The sequence below is a fragment of the Salvelinus alpinus genome, chromosome 13 (assembly GCF_045679555.1).
Source record: "Salvelinus alpinus chromosome 13, SLU_Salpinus.1, whole genome shotgun sequence".
In the NCBI taxonomy this organism is placed as follows: Eukaryota; Metazoa; Chordata; class Actinopteri; order Salmoniformes; family Salmonidae; genus Salvelinus; species Salvelinus alpinus.
This window is the reverse complement of record NC_092098.1, coordinates 31,626,487-31,639,516: the sequence shown is the minus strand read 5'-3', so window position 1 is coordinate 31,639,516 and position 13,030 is coordinate 31,626,487.

The following is a 13,030-nucleotide window of genomic DNA, read 5'->3' as shown; positions in this document are numbered from 1 at the left end:
CATAGCGTATGATGCTTTTTGCAACTACACTTGAAGAAACTTTTAAAGTTCTTGAACTTTTCCAGATTGACTGGCCTTCATGTCTAAAAGTAATGATGGACTGTTGTTTCTCTTTGCTTATTTGAGCTGTTCTTTTACCAAATAGGTATTTTACCAAATAGGGCTATCTTCTGTATTCCACCCCACCTTGTCACAACACAACTGATTGGCTCAAACGCATTAAGAATGAAATAAATTCCACAAATTAACTTTTAAGAAGGCACACCTGTTAATTGAAATGCATTCCAGGCGAATACCTCATGAAGCTGATTGATAGAATGCCAAGAGTATGCAAAGCTGTCATCAAGGCAAAGGGTGGCTACTTTGAAGAATCTCGAATATAAAATATATTTTGATTTGTTTAACACTTTTTTGGTTACTACATCATTCCATATGTGGTATTTCCTAGTTTTGATGTCTTCACTATTATTCTACAATGCAGAAAATAGTAAAATAAGGAAAAACCATGGAATGAGTAGGTGTGTCCCAACTTTTGACTGGTACTGTACATTTGGTCATATTCGCAGATTCACAGACTATTTAGCCATTTTCTAAAATATAATTTAAGAATATATAGACTTAATTCAGAAGAGCCAGGGTAGAATTTCCCAACTACTACTAATGGCATCTTTTTGTAGACACCAGCCTATGAAATAAATGGAATATTTGTCGGGTTTTTGGATAAACACTGAAAATAAGGTATGTGGTAAACCCAGGCTTAGAATTTTTTATACGTTTTGTTCTATGAGATAATCTTCCTCAGCTAACGTCAACTTTTTGTGAATTTTGAATTATTTATATAGGCCGAGTAAAGAAAAAGCACAAAGGCTTCATAATTCATAAAGGTCATGTTAATTGACTGATATTATATCATAGAGCAAAACTTAGCTTGTTTTAACCTCAGACCTTATTTTCGGCGTTTATCCCAAAAACGTATTCTTTACCTATTAATTTTCTCCAAAGGAATGGCTGAATGAATCATATGTAAGTAAATCAGTTCCAGTTTCTAGGACTACAAACAGGCGGTAGGCTATGCCAGCTGGTTTACACCTCTGTAATAACCAATGATGTCAATGTACCCTAGATGACTGCCAGGGGGCGCTGTTTTGGAGCCACTGCGCAGCCACTTTTCTACTCAGATTACATTGTACATACAATAAGTGTATTGTCATGTTGTACACAATAAATGTGTTGTGTATTGTACACAAAGTACATTGAAAAATGCATTTATTTAACATTCTAGATATTTAACAGAAGCTCTTAGAGCGACTTACTGTTTTTTGTGCGCCTGTAAACCCCTACATTAATCTGGCCCTAAATGTTACTGTCCCCACTACAACAAAGAAAAAGTTAATTACATGTAATTTTGTCCTTGAAACATTTTATTGAAATACTGTAGAATTACATTCATTCCTATTGAGGACTGCTCCTTCTGAGTAGTACCAATATGGCGACTAGTGGCTTCAAAGCTTCTCATTGGCCAATACATATAATCAGCAATCCAGGGTTTATATACATCATTGGTAATAACCTAATCACATAATAAGGGCATCTGTTTGGAAACATTTCTCTTTATAACTGGATGTTTTCTCCACAGACGTCTTCATAAACTACAGCGACAAGTGTTTTTCTGCCACAGTCATTAGCATTGTTTTCCATGAAGAACATACTTTTTACTTCAAGCTGTATTGCATTGCATAGTGTTTTTCATCCCTGGTCCCAGAGGGCACACTACAGCACCTGCAATGTGAGGACCCCTAGGACCAGTAGTGAAGAGCACTGAAATATTTCTACAGTTACGACAAAGCAAATTCCATTTAAAAACCATGTTCTATGTGCATCAGGGCACAGTTACTAAAGCACCTCGCTGAACGGTGTCATTTCTCGCACCTTCATTGAACTACAGTGATGTAGGGCACCCTTCAGATGTTTGAAGGTGTGGAGTTCAGTTAGAAACAGGAAGCTCGTTCTACTTTCCCCCTTAACAGCTCTGTCACAGCAGCCTGTCTATAAGTGGAGCTGTCAGTGAAATGGAGGTGGCCTGAAGAGGCTTTACTGAAGGTGAGAACAACACAATACATGTACTTCTATTGTCTCATGTTTAAGACTGTAGGAGCAGCTTGGTTGGGGAAAGATAGACTATTTGAAAGGGTTCAATTTTAGACGTATTATTTTGTGTTATTTTCATCCTCACACTAAGGTGAAGAGAGAGACACATCATGTTGTCATGTTCTGACCTTAGTTTATTTTTAAGTCTTTGTGTTAGGTTGGTCAGGGCGTGAGTTTGGGTGGGTAGTCTATGTTCTGTTTTCTATGTTGTATTTCTATGTCTGGCCTGATATGGTTCTCAATCAGAGGCAGCTGTCGATCGTTGTCTCTGATTGAGAATCATATTTAGGTAGCCTGTTTTCCCACTATGGGTTGTGGGTGTTTATTTTCTGTCTAGTGTCTGTTCACCTTACAGAACTGTTTCGTTTTTCTTATCGTTGTTATTTTGTGTAGTGTTCAGTTTGAAATTAAAATATGACGAACACTTACCATGTTGCATTTTGGTCCTCCTCTCCTTCCACCAACGAGAATCGTTGCAGAAACAACCACCAACACCGGACCAAGCAGCGTGGTAAACTGGAGCAGTGCAATCTGGACTCATGGACATGGGAGGAGATACTAGACGGCAAGGGACCCTGGGCACAGGCTGGGGAATATCGCCGCCCCAAGGAAGAGCTGGAGGCAGCGAAAGCTGTGCGGCGGTGATATGAGGAGGTAGCACAGCAGCGCGACAGGCACGAGAGGCAGCCCCAAAACATTTTTTGGGGGGGCACACGGGGAGTGTGGCAGAGTCAGGTTGGAGACCTGAGCCCACTCCTCGTGCTTATCGTAAGCAGCGTGTTACTGGTCAGGCACCGTGTTATGCGCACGGTGTCGCCAGTACGCGTTCATAGCCCGGAGCGCTATAGGCCAGCCCCCCGCAAGTGCCATGCGAAAGTGGGCATCCAGCCAGTGCGTGTTGTGCCGGCTCAGCGTGTCTGGTCTCCGGTACGCCGTTTCGGCCCAGGGTATCCTGCGCCGGCTCTGCGTGCTGTGTCTCCGGGGCGCTGGGAGGGTGCAGTGCGTCCTATGCCTGCGCTCAGATCGTGCCGGGCGAATGTGGGCATTGAGCCTATGGGAGAGGTGCGAGTGGTATGCACCAGATCTCCAGTGCTCACTCACAGCCCGGTTCAACCTGTGCCTGCACTCTGGAGGGTCCGGGTTAAAATGGACATCGAGCCTGGAGGAGTGGTGCCAAGGCTGCGCACCAGAGCTCCAGTGCTGTCCTGAGCTGCCGGAGCCGCCCGTCTGTCCTGAGCAGCCGGAGCCGCCCGTCTGTCCTGAGCTGCCGTAGCCGCCCGTCTGTCCGCCCGTTGTCCTGAACCGGTGACCCTAAACAACGACGCCGAAAAAGGGGCAAACGAGGCGGTCTCCTGGTCAGGCTTCGGAGACGGGCACATCGCGCTCCACTCCCTAGCATACTACTCGCCAATGTCCAGTCTCTTGACAATAAGGTTGATGAAATCCGAGCACGGGTAACATTCCAGAGAGACATCAGGGATTGTAACGTTCTTTGCTTCACGGAAACATGGCTCACTCGAGAGACGCTAACGGAGTCGGTGCAGCCAGCTGGTTTCTTCACGCATCGCGCCGACAGAAACAAACATCTTTCTGGTAAGAAGAGGGGCGGGGGTGTATGCCTTATGATCAACGAGACGTGGTGTGATCATAACAACATACAGGAACTCAAGTCATTCTGTTCACCAGATTTAGAATTCCTCACAATCAAATGTCGACCGCATTATCTACCAAGGGAATTCTCTTCGATTATAATCACAGCCGTATATATTCCCCCCCAAGCAGACACATCGATGGCCCTGAACGAACTTTATCTGACTCTTTGTAAACTGGAAACCACACACCCTGAGGCTGCATTCGTCGTAGCTGGGGATTTTAACAAGGCTAATCTGAAAACAAAACTCCCTAAATTCTATCAGCATATCGATTGTGCTACCAGGGCTGGTAAAACCTTGGATCATTGTTTTACTAACTTCCGCGACGCATATAAGGCCCTCCCCCGCCCTCCTTTCGGAATAGCTGACCACGACTCCATTGTTGCTTCCAGCCTACAAACAGAAACTTAAACAGCAAGCTCCCGCGCTCAGGTCTGTTCAACGCTGGTCCGACCAATCTGATTCCACGCTTCAAGACTGCTTCAATCACGTGGATTGGGATATGTTCCGCATTGTGTCCAACAACAACATTGACGAATATGCTGATTCGGTGAGCGAGTTCATTAGAAAGTGCATTGACGATGTCGTACCCACAGCAACATTCCCAAACCAGAAACCGTGGATTGATGGCAGCATTCGCGTGGAACTGAAAGCGCGAACCACTGCTTTTAACCAGGGCAAGGTGACCGGAAACATGACCGAATACAAACAGTGTAGCTATTCCCTCCGCAAGGCAATCAAACAAGCTAAGTCCCAGTATAGAGACAAAGTAGAGTCGCAATTCAACAGCTCAGACACAAGAGGTATGTGGCAGGGTCTACAGTCAATCACGGATTACAAAAAGAAAACCAGCCCCGTCGCGGACACCGATGTCTTGCTCCCAGACAGACTACATAACTTTTTTGCTCGCTTTGAGGACAATACAGTGCCACTGACACGGCCCGCTACCAAAACCTGCGGGCTCTCCTTCACTGCAGCCGAGGTGAGTAAAACATTTAAATGTGTTAACCCTCGCAAGGCTGCAGGCCCAGACGGGATTCCCAGCCGCGTCCTCAGAGCATGCGCAGACCAGCTGGCTGGAGTGTTTACGGACATATTCAATCAAACCTTATCCCAGTCTGCTGTTCCCACATGCTTCAAGAGGGCCACCATTGTTCCTGTTCCCAAGAAAGCTAAGGTAACTGAGCTAAACGACTACCGCCCCGTAGCACTCACTTCCGTCATCATGAAGTGCTTTGAGAGACTAGTCAAGGACCATATCACCTCCACCCTACCTGACACCCTAGACCCACTCCAATTTGCTTACCGACCCAATAGGTCCACAGACGACGCAATCGCAACCACACTGCACACTGCCCTAACCCATCTGGACAAGAGGAATACCTATGTGAGAATGCTGTTCATCGACTACAGCTCAGCATTTAACACCATAGTACCCTCCAAACTCGTCATCAAGCTCGAGACCCTGGGTCTCGACCCCGCCCTGTGCAACTGGGTCCTGGACTTCCTGACGGGCCGCCCCCAGGTGGTGAGGGTAGGTAACAACATCTCCACCCCGCTGATCCTCAACACTGGGGCCCCACAAGGGTGCGTTCTGAGCCCTCTCCTGTACTCCCTGTTCATCCACGACTGCGTGGCCATGCACGCCTCCAACTCAATCATCAAGTTTGCGGACGACACTACAGTGGTAGGCTTGGGGAGGAGGTGAGGGCCCTCGGAGTGTGGTGTCAGGAAAATAACCTCACACTCAACGTCAACAAAACAAAGGAGATGATTGTGGACTTCAGGAAACAGCAGAGGGAGCACCCCCCTATCCACATCGACGGGACAGTAGTGGAGAAGGTGGAAAGTTTTAAGTTCCTCGGTGTACACATCACGGACAAACTGAATTGGTCCACCCACACAGACAGCGTTGTGAAGAAGGCGCAGCAGCGCCTCTTCAACCTCAGGAGGCTGAAGAAATTCGGCTTGTCACCAAAAGCACTCACAAACTTCTACAGATGCACAATCGAGAGCATCCTGTATCACCGCCTGGTACGGCAACTGCTCCGCCCACAACCGTAAGGTCTCCAGAGGGTAGTGAGGTCTGCACAACGCATCACCGGGGGCAAACTACCTGCCCTCCAGGACACCTACACCACCCGATGTCACAGGAAGGCCATAAAGATCATCAAGGACAACAACCACCCGAGCCACTGCCTGTTCACCCCGCTATCATCCAGTAGGCAAGGTCAGTACAGGTGCATCAAAGCAGGGACCGAGATACTGAAAAACAGCTTCTATCTCAAGGCCATCAGACTGTTAAACAGCCACCACTAACATTTAGTGGCCGCTGCCAACATACTGACTCAACTCCAGCCACTTTAATAATGGGAAAAAATGAGAATCGTTACACATGTCATGTTGTCATCCTCACACCAGGGTGAAGACTTGACTTTATTTGGTATGATGAAGTAAAGCTGAGTGTGTAAAAAAAAGAAAAAGAATTACATTGCAAAAATACTTTGATGGTAAGGTTTTGTACAATTAAGACAATGTAACTAATTCTGTTTACCTGTATAGTCATAGCCTATATGTGTCAAATACTGTATCTTCTCTTTGGAATAAAAATTATAGACCAGTCATTAATACTTTATTCATTTTTATTAGTAATGTAGATCATAGTAACTATTATGCTCAAGGTAGTTAAACATACTAAATGTATTCCTAAGTTTGATCAATACCAAATGTACATATGCCTCTTCCCTATCTCTATAAATGTGGCTTGTATACCTTATCACAAAATCTGCTATAATTTCCCCTAACTGAACCAATGTCTTTCATCAAAGCTGAAAGTGTTCTTATCTTCTGATGCAGATACTGTATCACTGAACCAACAGGGATGTATTGAATACAATACCATCATCATTCTTCCTTAAACACAATGGCATGAGGCTATAGCTCTGTGATGACAACACACATCTGTAGACGTAGGTTGTTTACAGGAACACATTAGCAATTTAGTGTGGGGTTTTCTACCGTTTCACTTAGTTTGGGTGCCTATAGAAATGCGATGGAAGCAATCATTAAACCCTTGGTCAGTATCTGATTAACTTGAGATCTTTTTAAGACAACATTGGGTGAGCAGGAGATTTGTGCCGTTACAGCTGAATAAGGAACAAGTTTGGCCATCACCTGTTGAAGAGAGAAAGCTGTAATACATTCTAATAGTGATACCAAACAAATATTCTAAGTTCTTTTTTAGTAAAGTCAAAAACAGCAGTAAGCAACTGTTCTTGGTGAATTACTTATACAGATGAAAACTATTGTGGTGGCATATTTCTGCTTTACCAAATGAGAGTTACAAACTACACACCAGTCAGAGTTATACTTAAACTACATCTTTAATAATAATAAGCTTTGCAATAGCATTTGACTTTCAACAATTCACTATTTCTAATGAACCGTTGAGAGTGACTACAGAAAAGTACAAAGATCTTTTATAGCCAAGTGTCACGACTCCCACCGAAGGTGGCTCCCCTGCCTGCTCGGGCGGCGCTCGGCGGTCGTCGTTGCTGGTCTACTAGCCGCCACTGATCCCTTTTTCCTTTTCTGTTTGTTTGGTCTTATTGGTTGCACCTGTCTCTTATTTTGTTTCTTGATTTATGTCTATTTAAGCCTGTTAGGCCCGCCTATGTTTGTGCGGGATTGTTTTCTGTTAGTCAGGGTGTGCGTGTTTGTGTTCCTGTCCGTTTGTGCCCTGTGTTGGGTCGGACTATTTTTCTGTCTATTTTTCATCTATGGTTTTGGGCGTTCGTTTGGGGAATCTAAATAAAGACGGTTTTCCCCAGTATCCTCTGCTCTCTGCAATTGACTCTGCACCCACCACTCCAGGCGATTGTGACACCAAGATACACCCCTCTCAACTTACATGACGAATCACAGATCTTAGGAACAGTTCACAAAGGTTAAGATTTGTATGAAAGATAACTATAAAACATAGCAGACAGTTACTGCTGTGTCAACAGTTTTCATTGTAAAGACCAGTGTCTGGCCCCCTTACTCCAAAAGGGAACCGTCTCTCCCCGGTACGGCATAGAACAGAACCATTAGCTCATGTTCTCTGGAATGCTCTTTAGGTTTTATCACCCAAAGACATCGTAAATCTCCTTTGTCAGTGCTATCTCATAGAGGCCCATCCTCAGTGGAACACACACACAATACTCTATTCTGTCGAATAAAACAACCATTATAATGCAATACAAGCATTATAATATAATCTTACAAGCATTATAACATAATCTTGCAATTTTCCACGACACTATGGAGGAAATAAATGTGATTATTCCAAAGAAAAATGCATTGTTGTGCTACTTTTCCCCTTTAGGTATGATAGCCATCTTCAGCCTACAAGGATCACCATTGTGTCTGTGGCATCGCTCAGTGTTTTCTCCGCTTTCTGCCTGTGGTGCAGGAGGAAAACCAGTGAGTAGCACTGTATTAAATATTATGAAATGTATTACATATGTATTACATGTTACACTATTCAACCTGTACAATGTCATGAAATCAATTTGTCATGTAGCACTAAAGCTAAATCAATGTACCTAACTTACTTAATTTGCCACTTTGACTTGTTATGAAATAATTGTTCCGAATCAGTCAGTGTAGTGTAAAAGAAACATTAGGAACGCCTTCCTTATATTAAGTTGCACCACATTTTGCCCTCAGAACAGCCTCATTTCGTCGGGGCATGGAAAGCGTTCCACAGGGATGCTGGCCCATGTTGACTCCAATGATGGTTGGATGTCCTTTGGGTGGTGGACTGCTCTTGATACACACGGGAAACTGTTGAGCGTGAAAAACCCAGCAACGTTGCAGTTCTTGACACACTCAAACCGGTGTGCCTGGCACCTACTACCATACCCCGTTTCAAGGCACTTCAATATTTTGTCTTACCCATTCACCCTCTGAATGGCACACATTAACAATCCATGTCTCAATTGCCTCAAGGCGTAAAAATCCTTCTTTGACTTGTCTCCTCCCGTTCACATACACTGATTTGAAATGGATTTAACAGGTGACATCAATAAGGGATCATAGCTTTCACCTGGTCATGTCATGGAAAGAGCACATGTTCCTAATGTTTTGTACACTCAGTGTAAGTGCCATTAAATACAATTGTCACTCATTTCTGTAGAAATAATACATGAAGAGAATCAAATTTATGACCCTCAAATATTGTAAGTATAACATAAACATAGATATGAAATAATTGATGCACTGTAAGACCGATTGTGATCTTATGTATATGGCGAATATTACATAGATGAATAGGAAAAGTAGTGTATGTATTTTCTAATGTTGAATGAATGTTGAATGTTGAATGAAATTCATAAAATAGGAATTTTCTATCATTCATAAAAGAGCTGTTTATATTCTAACATTACAGTTTAATTACATGTTGTAAAACAATTTAACCTCATTATTGGCTAATATATTACAATATGATTTTAGCTTACATAACTCTGCCCACTCCACAGCAAACACAAAGGTAGAAGATTTGCAGTAATGCGATCTCAAACAGGTAAGCTGACATTGTGATTCATCATGCCATTTGGGGCGGTTTCACAAGCAGGACCAGTCTTATTCTACTTAAATTAATCCAGATTAATAATGGATCTCTTCTCACATTGAATGATTGAATGAATCTAATTAATATGCTATGGCTCTCTTGTGCTGATCAACAGTAAATTATATGTTCTCACCATTGAATCATTGTCAATTACATTTTTTGAGGGGGGTTTCTAGTCACATGACCCAACCAGATTATAAGAGACCTGCCTCCAACACCAGTGTAACAACCTGGTCTCTGAGGATTTCGTATTGTTCTGTATCTATATCCGAGACACTCCATTTAGTATGATATGTTATGTTTCGTATGGTGTGTATTAATTTGTGGATGTCCAACACCGATTCGTATGATATGTTATAAATTATAATTTGTATTATATGTTATGATTTTGCAAAATGTGCAATATGTTCCGAATTTGTAAAACGTATGATACAGTATGTTACGAATTCTAGCTAGCTGACTAACCTTAGCTAGGCTAGGGATTCGGGTTAGGGGTTAGGGTTAGATGTTCATGTTAGGCACCTACTAATCCACCCCGACCAGCCACACTACTTTTGTTTTTGCCTTCAGTAACCATCTGTCTTACGTAAAAATACCAAACGCAACATACAGTTGAAGTCGGAAGCTTACATGCACCTTAGCCAAATACATTTAAACTGAGTTTTTCACAACTCCTGACATTTAATCCTAGTAAATATTCCCTGTCTTAGGTCAGTTAGGATCACCACCTTATTTTAAGAATGTGAAATGTCAGAATAATAGTAGAGAGATTGATTTATTTCAGCTTTTATTTCTTTCATCACATTCCCAGTGGGTCAGATGTTTACATACACTCAATTAGTATTTGGTAGCATTGCCTTTAAATTGTTTAACCTGGGTCAAACGTTTTGCATAGCCTTCCACAAGCTTCCCACAATAAGTTGGGTGAATTTTGGCCCATTCCTCCTAACAGAGCTGGTGTAACTGAGTCAGGTTTGTAGGACTCCATGCTCGCACACGCTTTTTCAGTTCTGCCCACACATTTTCTATAGGATTGAGGTCAGGGCTTTGTGATGGCTACTCCAATACCTTAACTTTGCTGTCCCTAAGCTATTTTTCAACAACTTTGGAAGTATGCTTGGGGTCATTGTCCATTTGGAAGACCCATTTGCGACCAAGCTTTAACTCCCTGACTGATGTCTTGAGATGTCGCTTCAATATATCCACTTAATTTTCCTCCCTCATGATACCATCTATTTTGTGAAGTGCACCAGTCCCTCCTGCAGCAAAGCACCCCCACAACATGATGCTGGCACTCCCGTGCTTCACAGTTGGGATGGTGTTCTTCGGCTTGCAAGCCTCCCCCTTTTTCCTCCAAACATAATGATGGTCATTATGGCCAAACAGTTCAAAAAAAAAATCCTCAGACCAGAGGACATTTCTCCAAAAGTACGATCTCCGTCCCCACGTGCAGTTGCAAACCATAGTCTGGCTTTTTTATGCCGGTTTTGGAGCAGTGGCTTCTTCCTTGCTGAGGAACCTATCAGGTTATGACGATATGGGACTCGTTTTACTGTGGATATAGATACCTTTGTACGTGTCTCCTCCAGCATCTTCACAAGGTCCTTTGCTGTTGTTCTGGGATTGATTTGCACTTTTCGCACCAAAGTACGTTCATCTCTAGGAGACAGAACTCGTCTCCTTCCTGAGCAGTATGACGGCTGCATGGTCCCATGATGTTAATACTTGCGTACTATTGTTTGTACAGATGAACGTGGTACCTTCAGGCGTTTGGAAATTGCTCCCAAGGATGAACCAGACTTGTGGAGGTCTACAATTTTTTCTGAGGTCTTGGCTGAATTATTTTGATTTCCCATGATGTCAAGCAAAGAGGCACTTAGTTTGAAGGTAGGCCTTGAAATACATCCACAGGTACACCTCCAATTGACTCAAATGATGTCAGTTAGCCTATCAGAAGCTTCTAAAGCCATGACATAATTTTCTGGAATTTTCCAAGCTGTTTAAAGGTACAGTCAACTTAGTGAATGTAAACTTCTGACCCACTGGAATTGTGATACAGTGGATTATACGTGAAATAGTCTGTCTGTAAACAATTGCTGGAAAAATTACTTGTGTCATGCACAAAGTAGATGTCCTAACCGACTTGCCAAGACTATAGTTTGTTAACAAGAAATTTGTGGAGTGGTTGAAAAACAAGTTTTAATGACTCCAACCTAAGTGTATGTAAACTTCCAACTTCAACTGTATCATACTAAATTGAGTTTCACGGATATAAATTTACTATGTTACGTCTAGTCTATGACACCAGGCTGCGACCACAGACCAACGTTTACTATGTTATGTCTAGTCTATGACATTAGGCCTTGACCACAGACTTACTTCTGACCACATATTAGCTATGGTCTGTTTTACCTTTGGTAGCCCCTCGGCACTTTATCATTGTCACCAGATACGCTAGTAACAGACAACAGATACTCTACACTCACAAAAAAAAAACTTTAAATGTATTTAATTTGATAGGGAACAAACACCACAGACCATGTTTTATTTATTTGTTAATGTAGAGTAAACACCTTTCCTTTGACTTCCATGGTGTCAGTGTCTAAAGAGTCTGTAGACAAAGCTTGTAGACAAAACTGAAACAACTGGACCCAGAATATGAACAATCATTCAAGATTACTACCATTACAGATGTTTCAACATGGTATGTGTGCAATACAGTGCATTCAGAATATATTCAGACCCCTTCACTTTTTCCAAGTTTTGTTACATTACAGTGTTTTTCTAAAATGTATTGAATATTTTTTTCCCCCAAGCTACACACAATACCCCATAATGACAAAGCGAAAACATGTTTTAAAAATGCTTGCTAATTTATTAACAATAAAAAACAGAAATATCTTATTTACATTAGTATTTGAACTCTTTGCTATGAGACTCAAAATTGAACTCCTCCCGGGTGGCGCAGTGGTCTAAGGCACTGCATCGCAGTGCTAGCTGTGCCACCAGAGACTCTGGGTTCGAGCCCAGGCTCTGTCGCAGCCGGCCGTGACCGGGATCAGCAGACCAGGGTCGTTGTCGTGTTGGAAAGTGAACCTGAGGTCCTGAGCGCTCTGGAGCAGGTTTTCATCAAGGAGCTCTCATCTTTGCCTTGATCCTGACTAATCTCCCTGCCACTGAAAAATATCCTCCATGGGGCGACGCACAATTGGCCTAGCGTCGTCCGGGTTAGGGAGGGTTTGGCCGGGTAGGGATATCCTTGTCTCATCGTGCACTAGCGACTCCTGTGGCGGGCCGGGCGCAGTGCACGCTGACCAGGTCGCTAGGTGTACGGTGTTTCCTCCGACACATTGGTGCGGCTGGCTTCCGGGTTGGATGCGCGCTGTGTTAAGAAGCAGTGCGGCTTGTTTAGGTTGTGTTTCGGAGGACGCATGACTCTTGACCTTCGTCTCTCCCGAGCCCGTACGGGAGTTGTAGCGATGAGACAAGACAGTAACTACTAACAATTGGATACCACGAAATTGGGGAGAAAAAGGGGGTAAAAAAAGAAAGCAGACACCTGCATGCCAGAGCAAAAACCAAGTCATGAGGTCAAAGGAATTGTCCGTAGAGCTCC